Below are 17,061 nucleotides of genomic sequence, written 5' to 3'. Positions count from 1 at the left end.
CGGCTCACTGCAATCTCCGTCACTTGGACTCAAATAAGTCTTGTGCCTCAGACTCCTGAGTAGCTGGGATCACAGGCGTGCATCACCACATCCAGCTAATTTTTGTATTTTTAGTAGAGACAGGGTTTCACCATATTGCCCAGGCTGTTCTTGGAACTCCTGGCCTCAAGTGATTCGCCTACCTCGGCCTCCCAAAGTGCTGGGATTACAGATGTGAACCAGTGCACCCAGCCAGCATTATTCTTTTTAATGTGTCTGTAGGATTACATTTTACAGATACACTGCAGTTTACATAACCATCACCCTGTTGATAGACATTTTGTCTATTTCTCATCTTTTGGGATGCTTATGTTATGATACTGCAATGAATATTCTTTGTATATATCTTTGCATGTGTATTTCTGTAGGATAAATTAAAAATGCTGGGTCAAACTTTTGGTCATTCTTGATAAATATTAAGAAATTATTCTCTAGGCCAAATGTGGTGGCTCATGCCTATAATCCCAGCACTTTGGGAGGCTGAAGCGAGGGCAGATAGCTTGAAGCCAGGAGTTTGAGACCAGTCTGGCCAACATGGCAAAACCTTGTCTCTACTAAACATACAAAAATTAGCCAGGTGTGGTGGTATACACATGTGATTCCAGCTACTCGGGAGGCTGAAGCACGAGAATTGCTTGAAACTGGGAGGCAGAGGTTGCAGTGAGGTGAGATCAGGCCACTGCACCATAGCCTTGGTGACAGAGTGAGACCCTGACTCAAAAAAAAAAAAAAAAATCTGTTATCTAAAATGATGGTTCCAATTTGTCCTCCAACTAACTTTGAGAATGTTTCCTCACATCCTGGCCAAAATAATTTATGGTCAAACTTGTTGATCTTTGCCAAACTAATGAAAGCTAATATCTTAGCTTTAATTTGCACATCCCTTATTTTAAGTGAACATCTTTTTCATGTGTTTTAAAGTCACTTATAGACTGGGCACGGTGGCTCATGCCTGTAATCCCAGCACTTTGGGAGAGCAAGGTGGGTGGATCACCAAAGTTCAGGAGTTCAAAACCAGCCTGGCCAACATGGTGAAACCCCGTCTCTACTAAAAATATAAAAATTAGCCAGGTGTGGTGGCACACACCTGTAATCCCAGCTACTTGGGAAGCTGAGGCACGAGAATCTCTTGAACCCGGGAGGTGGAGGCTGCAGCGAGCCAATATTGTGCCACTGTACTCCAGCCTGGGTGACAGTGCGAGACTTCGTCTCAAATAAAATAAAATAAAATAAAATAAAATAAAATAAAATAAAAAGTCAGTTATAGATCTTTTGTTCAGAAAGTTTGCTATAACCTAATCCAATCACAGAAAATGTCAGAAGCTGATAGAAGGGGGTGGTAAACATGGAACATGCTGTTTGACTATGGAGATGCAAGATGAAGGAGACAAGATCCCTGCAATATAAAGATTGGTCATTAAAATTATTTACGCAAGAAATGTTGACTCATAATGAAAACTGTGTTTTGAGAAGCTCTGGACAGTGTGGAAGATGGATTGGAAGTGGCAAGACTAGAGAGAGTGAAAAAAATTAGTTAAAAGGTCGTTGCAATCCTGAACTGAGGATTCAGGAAAGCATGAAAATTATGAAACCCATTGGAAAGGCATTGCAGAAGCCAAATCAAAAGAACTTGATGACACAATAAATGTCGGGTAAGGAGAGAGAGAAATTACTTAGGCAATGAATGGCTTAAAAAGAAAGGGAATACATGGGAGGGAATTTGCTCTCTGACATTACTAAACACCTACTAAGTAAGGGTTTATGTTAGTTATATATACATTTATGTATATGGAAATCAAACGAGTGAAAATAAACACATTGCATTTATGCAATTTCATGGCATCTTTATTAGGGAAATATTATAATCTATTTAAGTATGAAAAAATTAGAAAAGTAACATGTGCAAGATAAAAAAACTATTAGATTTCTCCAAAACATTCATATCAGAATTCAAAGTCTGAGATCTCTGATAGGATAACCAATGATTTTTATTTATTTTATTTTATTTTAGAGGCAGGGTCTCACTATGTTGCCCAGGCTGGTCTTGAATTCCTGGGCTCAAGTGATCCTCTCACCTCAGCCTCCTACAGTGCTGAGATGATAGGTATGAGCCACCATACCTGGCCACCAGTGCTTTTTCTACTAGTTCAAATTACCTAGATTCAAAGAAAACATTCAGGGAGAAAAATTATCTTACATCATGCAGGATGCAAAATGCCCACAACACTTGCACCAGGAATTATTCCCCGAGCTATCAGATCATCAATTTAATTTAAATATGACAATTCTCAGAGGAATCATTATAACTCACAGCTGTCTCCAATTCTGAATTGACCAGGGTTACCCTCTTTACAGAAAAAGCACTCTTCTCTCCTTGTCATTTTTCTGCAACTCATTTGGGAAAACACGTCAAATTGTATTAAGACTTTTGATACTGTAAATTTAGTCTTATTCAAATGTTGCATTAAAATGCCGTATCAATCGCTTCTCGGCCTTTTGGCTAAGATCAAGTGTAAAATGCCGTATCAAGAAGAAATATCTTCATTAAATATATTGACTGTTAAATAGGATGAAGATTTTGAACACATGATTAACATAACTATTAATACTTTGGAAGAGTAGTGGACTGTTGCCCATTTTAAAAAAAGGTCGATTATTTGGAAATGGATATTATAGTGTCTGTAAAAGCAGACTTTGTATCATTGCCTATCTTGGATAAATCAAATATTTCTATTTCACTTGTAACATTTATCAATATTTATCAATTTCCTTCCATATGTGTTATTACTTTTATTCCCAGCCTTTTCAGTGGACAAATACTTTTGTAATGGTAATCAGCTGAGCCTAGCAAGGTAATTGATTACATAGTTGTTTAGTATATTGTTTCCAAAGCTAGTCATACACTTGATATAATAAATTCCTAAAAAGACAGGTTTTTTTTGTTGTTGTTGTTTGGTTTTTTTTTTTTAGGTTGGGCCTGGTGGCTAATGCCTGTAATCCTAGCACTTTGGGAAGCTGAGATGGGAAGACTGCTTGAGCCCAGGAGTTCTGTGCTGCAGAAGGCCATGATCCCACCACTGCACTTCAGTGGGAACAGAGCAAGACCTTGTCTCTAATAATAATAAAAAAAGTAAACATTAAACCAAAATGAAAGTATGAATTGATACCATCATTGCTTGGCCACTTTCCGGCAGACTGGAGTTGAAGGCTGTGAGTCAGTCATTATGGCAGATGAAGAAACTAATGAAGACTATCCAGTGGAAATTCATGAATATTTGTCAATGCTTGAGAATTACATTGGTGCTGTGGATGATATGCTAAAGACCATGATGTCTGTTTCTTGAAATGAGTTGTTGCAGAAGTTGGACCCACTTAAACAAGTGAAAGTGGATTTAGTTTCTATGTACACATTAAATTTAAAGTTTTGAGTTTATTTGGCAACTCAAGGAATTAATACTAAGAAACAGCTAGTAAAGCAGGAAGGAATTGGAAAGAATCAGAATATATATGAACACAGTCAAGGAAATGACAGAAAAAGGCTGGCAAGCTGGACAGAGGTACATCTTCAAGATTTGTAAAAAACGACCTCTGGGAACTGAAACCTAAAAATGCATCATAAAACTGTAGAGACTAAACTCTCCAGTTACTTAATAAGTTAGTAAAACCTGGGTGCAGTGCATCATACCCGTAATCCCAGCATTTTGGGAGGCTGTGATCCCAGCACTTTGGGATTGCTTGAGCCTAGGAATTTAAGACCAGCCTGGTTAACATGATGAGACTCTGTCTCTACAAAAATTAGCTGGGCGTGGTGGTGCACACCTGTAATTCCAGCTATTTGGGAGGCTGACGCACAACAGTTGCTTTAACCTGGAGGTTGCAGTGAGTGGAGACTGTGCCACTACACTCTAGCCTGTGTAACAGGGTGAGATCCTGTCTCAAAAAAAAAAAAAAGTTGTCAATAGAGGCCTAGCACAGTGGCTCATGCCTGTAATCCCAGCCTTTGGGAGGCTGAGGCAGGAGAATCACTTGAGCCCAGGAGTTCAAGACTGGCCTGGACAACATAAGGAGACCCTGTCTCTACAAAAAATGGAAAAAATTAGCCAGACATGATGGCATGTGCCTGTAGTCCCAGCTGCTGGAGAGGCTGAGGCAGGAGGATCAGTTGAGCCTCGGAAATCAAGGCTGCAGTGAGCTTTGGTGGTGCCGTTGCACTCCAGCCTGGGAAACAGAGTGAGACCCTGTCTCAAAAGACAAAACAAAAAACAAGAAACAAACAAACAGTTGTCAATAAATGAAAAGGTAAACATTTAATTTTTGGTTTTGATGTATACATATTCAAAAAGTATGTCCTTTTTTTCACAAAATAATTATGTGGCAGTGCAAGGTTTAAATGTCTTCTGTATTGAATTCATATGCAAATTTGCACTTTAAATTTTTGTTTGTTTGTTTTTGAGAGAGTCTGGTTCTGTCACCCAGACTGGAGTGCAGTGGCATGAGTATGGCTCACTGCAACCTTGACCTCCTTGGTTTAACTAATCCTCCTATCTCAGCCTCCCAGATAGCTTGAGCTAAAGGCACATGCCACCATGCCCAGCTAATTTTTGTATTTATGTATTTAATTTTTTTGTAGAGATGTGGGTTTCACCATATGTTGCCCAGGCTGGTCTCCAACTCCTGGGCTCAAGCGATCCAACTGCATTGGCCTCCCAAAGTGCTAGGATTACAGGCATGAGCCACTGGTCCCAGTTAATTGAGAGGCTGAAGTGGAAGGATCTCTTGAGCCCAGGAGGTTAAGGCTGCATTCAGTCGTGTTTGTGCCACTGCACTTCAGTCTGGGCAACAGAGTCAGATTCTGTCTCAAAAAAGAAAAAAAAAAAAAAAAAGCAAAAACAAAAACAAACCAAAACGGACAAACAAAAAACCCAAAATTAACTCACAGAAACGTTAATAAGCAACATTCAAGCAAACAATGACTAGTTTGGAAACATAACAAAGAAAATAACTTTATCAACAACACCAACAAAAAAGATAAATGTCTAGAAATAAATTGATAAGAAGTGCACAAGATCTATATTAAAGTATTAAGTGACACAAACAATTTAAACCATTAGAAAGGTTGCCAAGCCTGAGCCACATTGCCCAGCCAGGAAAGAGACTTTCCAAAAGTGTTGTCCATTTCTCTGAGCTTCTCCAGAGAAGGAAGTGAATCTTCATTACTTCCCCAGAGAAGGGAGTGGATCTTCATTATCCATGTTTTCTAGGGTCCCTCACAGTACCTGACAAACAGCAGGGTTTGTGGAGTGAATTGAATAAATTGAATGGCTGCCATGGGAGGTAGTGAGTTCTCTACCACTGGAAGTAGCCAGGAAATTGTAGTGAAACTGAGAATGCATCGGGTTAGAGATTCTTGATTATATTTATGGTCTCTTCTAATAAACTATGATTCTTATATTCTAAGATTTCCAAGAAGTTTCCAAATCCTTAGAATAATATGATTAACCTTTCTCTGCCACATATTTGACCTCCAAAATATGTCTCCCATCTCCCTACTTCTCTCTACCTCTACTGCCGCTCTCTTAGCTCAAGACACCATCTTTTGTTACTGGACACCTAAATGATTTTCTTGATTCCACCTTTGCAGCCAATGTAATCTTTTGATGTTGTGATCAGATTAGATTTAAGCAGGAGGGCTCTCCTGCTTAAAATCTCTTAATAGAAATCAGTGAAATAAAAAACAGGCAGGAAGAAGTAAATTACATGTTGTTTAAAAATTATATAAATTGCTTACCTGAGAAAAACAAGAGAATCAACTGAAAAACTATTACAAACAAGAAGAGAATTTAGTTCAGTGATTGGATTACAGAATTAACTCACAGAATGACTGGTCACAGTGGCTCATGCCTGTAATCCCAGCACTTTGGGAGGCCAAGGCAGGAGGATTGCTTGAGCCCAAGAATTTAAGACTAGCCTGGGCAATATAGTGAGACCTCATCTTTATAAAAATTAAAACAAAAAAATTTGCTAGGAATGGTGGTGCACGCCTGTGGTCCCAGCTACTTGGGAGGCTGAAGTGTGAGGATCTCTTAAGCCCAGGAGGTTAAGGCTACATTCAGCCGTGTTTGTACCACTATACTTCAGTCTGGGCAATAGAGTGAGATCCTGTCTCAAAAAAAAAAAAAAAAAAAAAGCAAAAGCAAAAACAAAATAAACCAAAACAAACAAACAAAAAACCCAAAATTAACTCACAGAAAAGTTAATAAGCAGCAATCAAGCAAACAATGACCAGTTTGGAAACATAATGAAGAAAATAACTTTATTAACAATACCAACAAAAAAGATAAATGTCTAGAAATAAATTGATATATGCACAAGATCTATATTAAAGTATTAAGTGACACAAACAATTTGAACCATTAGAAAGGTAGCCCTTGGACAGGTGCAGTGGCTCACTTTGGGAGGCCGAGACAGGCAGATCACCTGAGGTCCAGAGTTCGAGACCAGCTTGCCCAACATAGCAAAACTGTCTCTACTAAAAATACAAAAATTAGCTGGACGTGGTGGTGCATGCCTATAGTCCCAGATGCTCAGGAGGCTGAGGCAGGAGAATCACTTGAACCTGGGAGGGGGGGTTGCAGTGAGCTGAGATTATACCACTGCACTCCAGCCTGGGTAACAGAGTGAGACTCTGCCAAAAAAAGAAAAGAAATAGAGAAAAAGATAGGAAGGCTCAACTTTTTTTTTTCTGAGGCAGGGTCTCACTTTGTTACCCAGGCTGGAGTGCAATGGCACAATCTCAGTTCACTGCCGCCTTGACCTCCTGGGCTCAAGGGATGTACCTGCCTCAGCCTCCCAAAGTGCTAGGATTACAGGTGTGAGTCACTGCACCTATCCGGAAAGCTCAACTTTATAAATAGAATCTATAACTTAAAGCTCCCTAATAAAAATCTAAATAGAAGTTTATTTTGGAATTAGATAAGCTGATTCCCAAATTTATATGAAAAATTAAATAAGAATAGAAATATATATTCCAAAAATAAATAAGATCTACTAAATATTAAAACATTTTAAAGTTACAATAACTAAAAGAGAAAAGAGTTCAGTGATCCAAAAAAAACCCCACAAAAATGAAATCAAAAACACATAGGAATTTAATCTATTATAAAGGTCTCATTTCAAATTATTGAGGAAAGATGGTTTATTTAATAACTGTTACATAAAAATCAGGATATCCATCTGAGAAAAAAATTAGCTTAGAGCTGCACTGTATACTCAATGCTCAAAATAAACTCCAGATAAATAAATTATTTAATCATTGTTTTTAAAGTACTTATAGAAAAGAGGAGACATTTTAGAATGTCAGAGTGAGGAAGAGGAAGAAATAAACTGGCGTTATTTACAAATGATATAGTTACATACATAGAAAATCCAAAAGAATCTATAGATAAATTATTAGAATTAAAAAGTGAATTTAAGAAGGTTGCTGGATAAAGGACCAATATGCAAATCAGTTATATTTTTACATACCAACAATAAACAGTTAGAAAATTTTTTTAAAAAGATACAATTTCCACAGCATCTGAAGTTTCAAATAGGAATAAATTCACACAAAGAAAAAGTACACAACCTGTATATAGAAAACTATAAACCTTATTGAGAGAAATTAAGGAAGAACTCAAGTTGTCTCTGCAGCCTGTTCCCAGAAGTGCTGCTGCTTGTCGCGAGCATATGGATTCAAGGTTATGCCACAGAGTTGGAGTGCTGGCCTTGCAGACTCTGAGGGCCCATGGTTCCAGTGGGTGGCCTTGATGTGCTCCATGGCATCTGAAGGTGGTGCTCCTACTGATGATGATGTGTCTGGACTGGAGATGTAGGTCATAATGGCTGCATGAAAGGGACTGGACCCATACAATACACTACTCCGAAAGGAAGCTTCTGGCACCAAAGAAGACCCTAATTTAGTCTCCTCCATCACCAACAAGTGAATAGTGGGCTGCATCTGTGAAGAGTACAACAGTGCTGTCCTCTAGTTTTTGGCTGCACAAAGGTGAGACCCAGCAATGCCCTAACTGTGAAATCCATTACCATCTGGTACCCCACCAGTTGACCCACTGAGCCTCTGCACTAATTTGCTCAAAATGCGCTGTAAAGTTTCTTCTTTCCAATAAAGAGTAGACATTGAATTGGCTCCTTCTCCCCCAACCCACCTGAAAAAAAGAAGAACAACTAAATAAAGGAGAGGCTATACCATATTCATGGATTGGAAGACCCAATGACACTAAAGATACTGCTTCATCTCAAATTATCTACAGATTCAATGCAACTCCAATCCAAATCCCAAGAGGACTTGGTTTATAAGACTCTATAAGGTGATTCTCAAATTTATAGAAACATGGAAAGGACCCAGAATGGAAAAGAAACTTTTGAAAAGGAACAAGGTAGGAGTAATTGTCCTATTGAATATCAAGACTTATAAAGCTATAGCAATTAAATCAGTATGGTAATGTTGCAAGGATAGAAAATACTAAGCCCAGAAATGAACTTCCATAGGACATCTAATTTATGACAAAAGTGACACTTCAGAACAGTAGGAAAAAGTTTTTCAATAAATGATGCTGGGTCGTTAGATATCCAAATGCTAAAAAAGAAAAGACAATACAAAAACTCCAGGTGTACTATATTCCTAAATATGAAGGATAGAACAACACACCTTATAGGAGATGACACAGGAGTGTATCCACCTTGAGACGATGAAAAGTTCCTAAACATAACCCAAAAAAGCACAATACAGGAAAAGACTGATAACTTGACTACATGAAAATGAAGAGCTTTATTCATCAAGAGATAGCATTAGGAAAATGAAAAAGCAAACCAGAGTGAGAGAAGATATATGCAACACATATAATCTACTAGGACTCATATCCCTAGTATACAAGAAAAACAGCTACAAATCATAAGAAAAAGTCTAAAAAATCTAATTTTATAAGTGGGCAAACGTCTTGAACAGGCACTTTATAAAAGAAGATATCCAAATGGCCAATGAATGTCAGTATTCAGGGAAATGTTAATTAAAACAACAATGAAATACGACTGTGCACCCACTCAAGAGGACAAACAATCCCAACTGTTGGTGAAGACATGGAGCAACAGCTCTCATACATTGCTAATGGGAATGTAAACTGGTATAACCAATCCGGAACACTCTCTGTATTAGCTATGGAATTTGAATATATACATTCCTACAACCCAGCAATTCTACTCCTAGGAATGTACTGGATAAGAATGCATGAATATGTGCATCAGGAGACAAAAACAAACATATTTATAGCAGCACTCAGCATTATTCATAGGAGCAAAAAACTGGAAACAACTAACATCATTATAAATAGTAGAATGAATAAATAAAAGCTGGCATATTTTTACAACAGAACACTACAGTGGAACAATAAACGACAACATATTAAGCTAAAGAAGTCAAATGTAAAATAATATTACTACATAAATGATTTGATTCTTGAAGTTCAAAAGCAAGCAAAAATTAAACTGTCATGTTTAGAAACTTATGTGGTAAAATTAGAAAGAAAAGCAAGAAGTTATTATCATAAATTCTGGATGGCGGTTATGTGTTGATGGGAGTGAGGGGGCACAAGGGGACTATGAGGATGCTACCTTTTTTTTTTTTTTTTTTTTTTTTGACAAACCCTTGCGTTGAGGGCTGACTGAATAGATCACTGCGAGGGAGCTGCTCGGCTATGTACAAAACCCCAACCCAAAAGCACATTTCTTGATATTGGTGGTGGTTACGTGTGCTTGTTTTTGATCATTTATTGAGTTATATATTTTTGTCTTGTCAATTTTTCTGTATATGCATTACACTTAGCAATTTGAAAAAGATTTTAAAAATCCTTTCTCTAGAGAGAAAGCAAATCTGGCAAAATGTCAACAATTGCTGCAATAAGATGAAGGGTATATGAGTATTCTACTATTCTTCAACTTTTCTGTACGTTTGAACATTTTTTTTAAAGTGGAGAAAAACCTCTTTTGATCTAAATTCTCCTGTGGCTGGTGACCCATTTCAAATCCCTTACCCTTACAGCAAATTCCTTGAAAGTGTTGTCTACACTCTGAATCTCCAGTTTCTTTTCTCCAACTCTCTCCTGAACATATTCCTACCCAGGTTTCGTCTCCACTATAGCAGTGAAACTGCTCTTCTCAAGGCCATCGATAACTTCCCCATAGCTAAATCAAATGAACATGTGTTGGGCTGGGCACTGTGGCTCATTCCTGTAATCCCAGCAGTTTGGGAGGCTGAGGTGAGCGAATCACTTGAGGTCAGGAGTTGGAGACCAGCCTGGCCAACATGTCAAAACCCCGTCTCTACTAAAAATACAAAAATTAGCTGGGTGTGGTGGCACACGCCTGTAATCCCAGCTACCTGGGAAGCTGAGGCAAGAGAATTGCTTGAACCTGGTAGGTGGAGGTTGCAGTGAGCTGAGATCGTGCCACTGCACTCCAGCCTGGGTGACAGAGTGAGACTCTGTCTCAAAAAACAAACAAATAAAAAACAAATGATCATGTTTCAGTCCTCATCTTTATTTACCATCTGCAGCATTTTACATGGCTGCTTTCTCTTCTCCCTGAAATATTTTCCAGCTTTCAGGACATGTGCCTAATATTTCTTTTACTTTTCCCAATGGTCCTTGTCATTCTCCTTTCCTGGTCTTCTCCCTGACCTTTAAATATTGAAGTGACCCAGGATTTTGCTCCTGGGCAGCACATGGACACCTCAAACCTTTACTTAAATGTAAGTTTTTCAGTGAAGATTTATCTGGCCACTGTTATCTAAAATTACAGTCCTACACTTCTTAACTCCTTTCCTTGGTTTGTTACAGTCTCCTTAGCACTATCTAAAATTACTATCTATTTTACTTATTTATTTTGTTTATTTCCTATCTTCCCCACTAGAATATAACTTTCAAGAGGGAAAGATTGTTATGTTTTGTTATTGCTCCTTGCCCAGCATCTAGAATAGTGCCTGGCACTATTAGTCACTCAATTAGTGTTTGTTGAATGCATAATGAGTCGTACTTAAAGTAAAATCTATAGTCCTAGTTTACAAAACCCTCCTTAACTTGTCTCCTGCCAAACTCTCTACTCTCCTTTAGTTTCTCTAAACCTATCAAGCTCTTCTCCAACTCAGAGGCCTTGCATTTAACCTTTCCCTTTTTGAGAAACCTCTTTCCTAGCTCTTCACATAACTGGCTTCTCATTCTTCAGGACTCAGTTTAAATATTCTCTCCTCAGAAAGGTCCACTCTGACCACCCCATCTCTCTTTGTGTCCCTCTCTGCCCAATTACACTATCCAGATACAGTTTCTTTATAGTACTTGTCACAATTTTCTTGTTAACTTATTTGATGACATGTTTTTTGGTCTGCCTATCCTGGTGGAATGTAAGTCTGCCAGTCCTTCTCACCGATATATCCCCAAGATCTAGCACAGGCCTGGAACATAGTTGTTGCTCAATAAATGGCTATTAAATGAATGAATAAAGGCATATGTAAATAAATGAGCAAAACAACTTTCTCAGTGCTTACGGCAGGGTTTGAATGTACATAAAGAACCAGTGCCATCACTCTGTATCCAGAAGAAGACAAAGGGGATTTGTTCTGATGCATCAAGAGCCCAAGAATGAAATATTCAGCATTCCTTTAGAGCGAACTGCCTTGCAAGATTCTTTTTCCCTCTAAATAGTCTGACCAGTTACTAAGGTATAAAGAGCAAATATGGAAATAGTCCACCTGCACCAAATGGATGCGTTTGATGTACTAATCAGAGATGGCCTGAAATGCCTGGTTATGGACAATTAAGGACAGCTGGCCTTTGAAATTCTGTAATGTGTGCCTGAAGCAATAATGGCTGTGTGGGAAGGTGGCTTCCTAGTTAGGGACAAAGTACACAGTGTATTCTACCCACTTCTCCATTTATCATTATTATTATTGTTATTATTATTATTATTATTATGTGTACAAGAGCAGATTTTACAGCAAATCAAGGTCAAGCTTAAAATGAAAAAGAAGACACAAAAGATAAAAATGCAATGTGGAGGCCAGATGCGGTGGCTCACGCCTATAATTCCAGCGCTTTGGGAAGCCAAGTGGGCAGATTGCCTGAGGTCAGGAGTTTGAGACCACCCTGACCAACATGGAGAAACCCCACCTCTACTAAAAACACAAAATTAGCCAGGCGTGGCGGTGCATGCCTGTAATCCTAGCTACTTGGGAGGCTGAAGCAGGAGAATCGCTTGAACCCAGGAGGTGGAGGTTACGGTGAGCCAAGATCGCACCATTGCACTCCAGCCTGGGAAGGAGTGAAACTCTGTCTCAAAAAAAAAAAAAATGCAATGTGGAGTGCAGAAGTTGTAGAGGCAGAGCACCATATTGCTTTTGTGAGAAGGAGGATCCATTAGGGGCCAGGCATTTCACTTACATGAACCCACTGAATCTTTATAGTAACCCATCATAGAATGTATGTGTGTCATTCCCTTTTAACAGATGAGAGAATGGAGGTTTAGAGATGTGAAGGATTTGTTCAAGTTCACACAGAAAGTAAGTAGCACCCTCTTTGAAATCCTGATCTCTCTGATGCCAAATCTTGTGCTTTTTCCACCATACCTGATACTCTGCCCCCTCTTCCTCCCAAAGAACAGTCCAGAATCCCCATACTATGAAGCCTAAGATGATTGCCACAGTTTCCTCTGCGATGCCATCTTGTGACATATTTCTTTCCATACTAGCATAGTGGCTGCAACGTAGCTGGCTCTTCAATAAAAGAGTCTATTGAATAAAATAATGAAAGAATGAACAAATGAACAAAGAAGATATTTTAAACAATGTGACTTTCCTTGTGAATTACGTACTGAGAGTCAGAACACTTAGTTCCTAGGGGTCTTTCTGCCCACTGCAGTTCACCAGGAACGGGATGTTTCTTCAAGAACAGCACAAAGACCTGGCAAAAGAAGGCTATAGTCAGTCTGGTGCTGTGTCTCCTCTGCCCTGCTTTGGGGAGCACTCTTGTTGTAAAGCCCACAGGGTTATCTTCTGATGGTGTAGTAGTTGTCAATAGCAATAGCTAGCACTTATTGAACACATGCCATGGGTTAAGCACAGTGGTGAACCCTTTTTTAAAAAATTTTATTTAATTCTCTCTCTCTCTTTTTTTTTTTTTTTTTGAGACAGAGTCTTGTTCTGTCGCCCAGGCTGGAGTGCAGTGACGTGATCTTGGTTCACTGCAACCTTCGCCTCCTGGGTTCAAGCAATTCTCTTTTCTCAGCCTCCCAAGTAGCTGGGACTACAGGCGCGCACCATCACGCCCGGCTAATTTTTTGTATTTTAGTAGAGACAAGGTTTCACCATGTTGCCCAGGCTGGTCTGGAACTTCTGAGCTCAGGCAATCCTCCTGCCTCTGCCTCCCAAAGTGCGGGATTACAGTCGTGAGCCACCGCGCCTGGCTAGTTCTCTTTTTCTTTACTTTATTTAATCCTCCAAAGCCTGAGAGAGAGGCACATCTATTGTCTCAGTTTCACAGGTAAGAGAAGGGAGGTTTTGGCTTGTCTAAAAATAGCAACTGCCAATTTGTAAGACAAATACTGTAAAGTCTCTTCTCTCTTTTTTCTCTTCTTTCCTGTCCTTCTTAAGATGTAAAAATATAATTCTTACAGAAACTCATTGTTTGAAAATAGAGGCACCAGCAAAAGGTTTGTGCAGTCATCCAAAATTCAGGAATCCATAAGACATTGTATTTTCCCTGGTGAATGTGGTAGGACAGGACTTCTCTCAAAAAGAAATATTGCTTTTATAGATGAGAATGCACTGAATTTTATATCAAAGAGCCTAGTTTGAGTCCTAGCTCCATGAGTGACTGTGGATACTGGCTGGCATTAACCTTGAAGAGCCTTAGCTTTCTCGCATATGAAATGGAGATAATACAAATTCTTTCCCCGTAAGATTGTACTAAGGGTCAAAAGAAATAATATGATTTGGATAGAGTGAACCAGTCTACAAATGCGGCCTATTCTTCTTCTGTCTAGAGAACTCTCTAAGATCAGGGTCCACCATGCAGCCCCAGTAGAGTGTTCCTTGCCATCCCCGCTACTAAAAGTAACCTTGTGTCCAGGACTGGATACAACAGTGCTGAGACTATCAGGAGCTGTTTCTGAACAGTTTTTAGTTCTTCCTTTTCTTTTTTTGAGGTGGAGTCTCGCTCAGGCTGCAGTGCAGTGGCGCGATCTCGGCTCGCTGCAAGCTCCGCGGCTCCTGGGTTCACGCCATTCTCCTGCCTCAGCCTCCCGAGTAGCTGGGACTACAGGCGCCCACCACCACGCCCGGCTAATTTTTGTATTTTTAGTAGAGACGGGGTTTCACCGTATTAGCCAGGATGGTCTCGATCTCCTGACCTCGTGATCCGCCCGCCTCAGCCTCCTAAAGTGCTGGGATTACATGAGTGAGTCACCGAGTTCTTCCTTCTTATACTGACATTTGTTTGTAGCTGACTGATCCTCCACGTGGAAGAACTGGAGGCAGGAAGTTTTCTGAAGCGCAGGACTTGGGTTCCAGGTAGGGTACCATGTCCAGAGCAATAAAAAGTAGGGTGAAGGAGACAGAGCCTGAACATGGCATATTTCTCCATTGACTTACGTCTTCTTTAATGTCTCTGAACAAAGTTTTAGTCTTCCCTCTAGAGATATGTACATCTTTTGTTAGAGTCCTAGGTACTTGATATTTTTAATGCTATGATAAATTGTCTTTCTTTAAAACTTTAAAAAACTATTTATAGCTGGTATATAAAAATGCAATTGATTTTTCCATATTTTCCTTGTATTCAATACACTTTCTAAGTTTCTAGTAAGTCTAATAATTTATATATAGTTGTTTTTAGATTTTGTTTCTTCCCTTTCAATCCTTAATACCTTTTATTTATATGTATTTTGTTTTACTGAGCTGGCTAGGACCTCCAGGACAATGGTAAATAAAGAAGTCTCTTATTCTTGGTCTCAAAAGGATTTTTTTTCTTTTTTTTTTTTTGAGATGGAGTCTCGCTGTGTCACCCAGACTGGAGTGAAGAGGCGCAATCTCAGCTCACTGCAACCTCCACCTCTTGAGTTCAAGCGATTCTTGTGCCTCAGCCTCCCAAGTAGCAGGGGTTACAGGCATGCACCACTACGCCTGGCTAAGTTTTGTATCAAAAGGAAAATTTTCATTCTTTATTAAGTATAATGATATACTTTTAAGAGATACTCTTTATCAATTAAAAAAGCTCTACTTTTTTAGCCGTATTTTTATAGATACCCATTATCAGTTTAAGAAATCTACACTCAATTTGCCAAGAGTTTTATTTTTAATGAATAAATGTCAAACAATTTTTTTTTCTGTATCTATTGAAATGACCCTATGTGTTTATGCCTTCAATCAATTAAGGTGTAATTACTTTTTTTTTTTTTTTTTTCGAGGCAGAGTCTTGCTCTGTCACCCAGGCTGGAATGCAGTGGCACGGTCTTGGCTCCCTGCATCCTCCTCCTCTCCGGGTTCCAGCCCGCTACCACACCCGGCTAATTTTTTATATTTTCAGTAGAGATGGGGTTTCGCCATGTTGGCCAGGCTGGTCTCCAACTCCTGACCCCAGGTGATCTGCCCGCCTTGACCTCTCAAAATGATGGGATTACAGGCGTGAGCCACAGTGCCCGGCTGTAAATTATATTTTTCATTTTAAAAAATATTAAACGAAACTTGTATTTCTGATATACTTGGTTATGATATATACTTTGAATTTGGTTTGCTAGTATTTTATTTGTGATCTTTGTACCCAGGTTCAAAAGTGACAACAGTCTATATTATCTCATTTACCTTGCAAAGTGAGTTTTACCATCTCCATTGTATTTGTGACTTCAAAGAGGTTGAATAACTTGCCAAAGTCATGTATACCTAATTGGTCGCTATGCCAGGCCTGTAAGTCAAGTCTGTCTAAACATGAAGTCAGCTTGTGTCCTCTTAATGAATAAATGTCAAACAATTTTTTTTCTGCATCTATTGAAATGACCCTATGTGTTTATGCCTTTAATCAGTTAAGGTGTAAATTACACGTTTTGTTGTTGTTGTTGAGGTGGAGTCTCACTCTGTCGCCCAGGCTGGAGTGCAGTGGCACTATCTTGGCTCACTGCAACCTCCTCATAGCTTCCATGAACATTTATATTTATTAAGTCTTCAAAACTCACTGCCCAGGTCCTGAATGTTTCCAAAGCATAGGATTGCGGCTGTGGGTGGTGGCTAACACCTCTAATCCCAGCACTTTTGGAGGCCAAGACAAGTGGATTGCTTAAGGCCAGGAGTTCAAGACCAGCCTGGGCAACATAGTGAAACCCTGTCTCAAAAAAAAAAAAAAAAAAGTCATAGGATTGAGGGAAGTAGCATGTTAAGCATGATAGCAACAGATAGTCTAGAGAGGCTGTGTTGATGATCTGATTCATCAAAGTCAACAATAAATAATTCATCTGCATTTGAGCAAAAAATATGAACCAAGAGCCTAATTAGCTATCCAGACAATTCCATAGAAATCAATTTTGCAAGTAAGTATGAAAAAGAGAAAAACATAGTAATATATTCTAGTTGAAAAATATGCCATGAGATCATTTAGTTTACCAAGGGTAATCCAAATAACAAGAATATAATGAGTCAAGCTAAAAATATGGCTCCAGCTAAGTACTGTATGTCCTGAAAATTTGTTAGAGTAAAGGAAACTATGGGTTACATTCAGGCCGACTTGAGGAAAAAATCTTAAACACACTTCAGCTCTTTGATCTGAATAAACAGAAAATATTATTAAGGTAGAGGAAGGATTCCCAAGGCAGTGTAAAAAAATGCATTCATACTTGTTATTCTTTTTTTTTTTTTTTTTTAAACTCAGAGGAATGTGTTGAACTGATTTAGTAGGCTGTAGAGCATGAAATGCTAAAGGGGTCATGTCTCCATTC

The 17,061-nt window shown here is 38.9% G+C and overlaps 2 pseudogenes; both read left to right on the top strand.

The window, feature by feature from the left end:
* The first annotated feature begins 2,519 nt into the window (after positions 1-2,519).
* Positions 2,520-2,671, top strand: LOC129485624 (uncharacterized; annotated as a pseudogene).
* Positions 2,672-3,263: 592 nt separating this feature from the next.
* LOC129483930 (nuclear nucleic acid-binding protein C1D-like) lies at positions 3,264-3,658 on the top strand (annotated as a pseudogene).
* The last annotated feature ends 13,403 nt before the right edge of the window (positions 3,659-17,061 follow it).

This window comes from Symphalangus syndactylus, chromosome 6 (genome assembly GCF_028878055.3).
Source record: "Symphalangus syndactylus isolate Jambi chromosome 6, NHGRI_mSymSyn1-v2.1_pri, whole genome shotgun sequence".
Classification (NCBI taxonomy): Eukaryota; Metazoa; Chordata; class Mammalia; order Primates; family Hylobatidae; genus Symphalangus; species Symphalangus syndactylus.
This window is presented reverse-complemented; position numbering and strand designations above follow the sequence as displayed.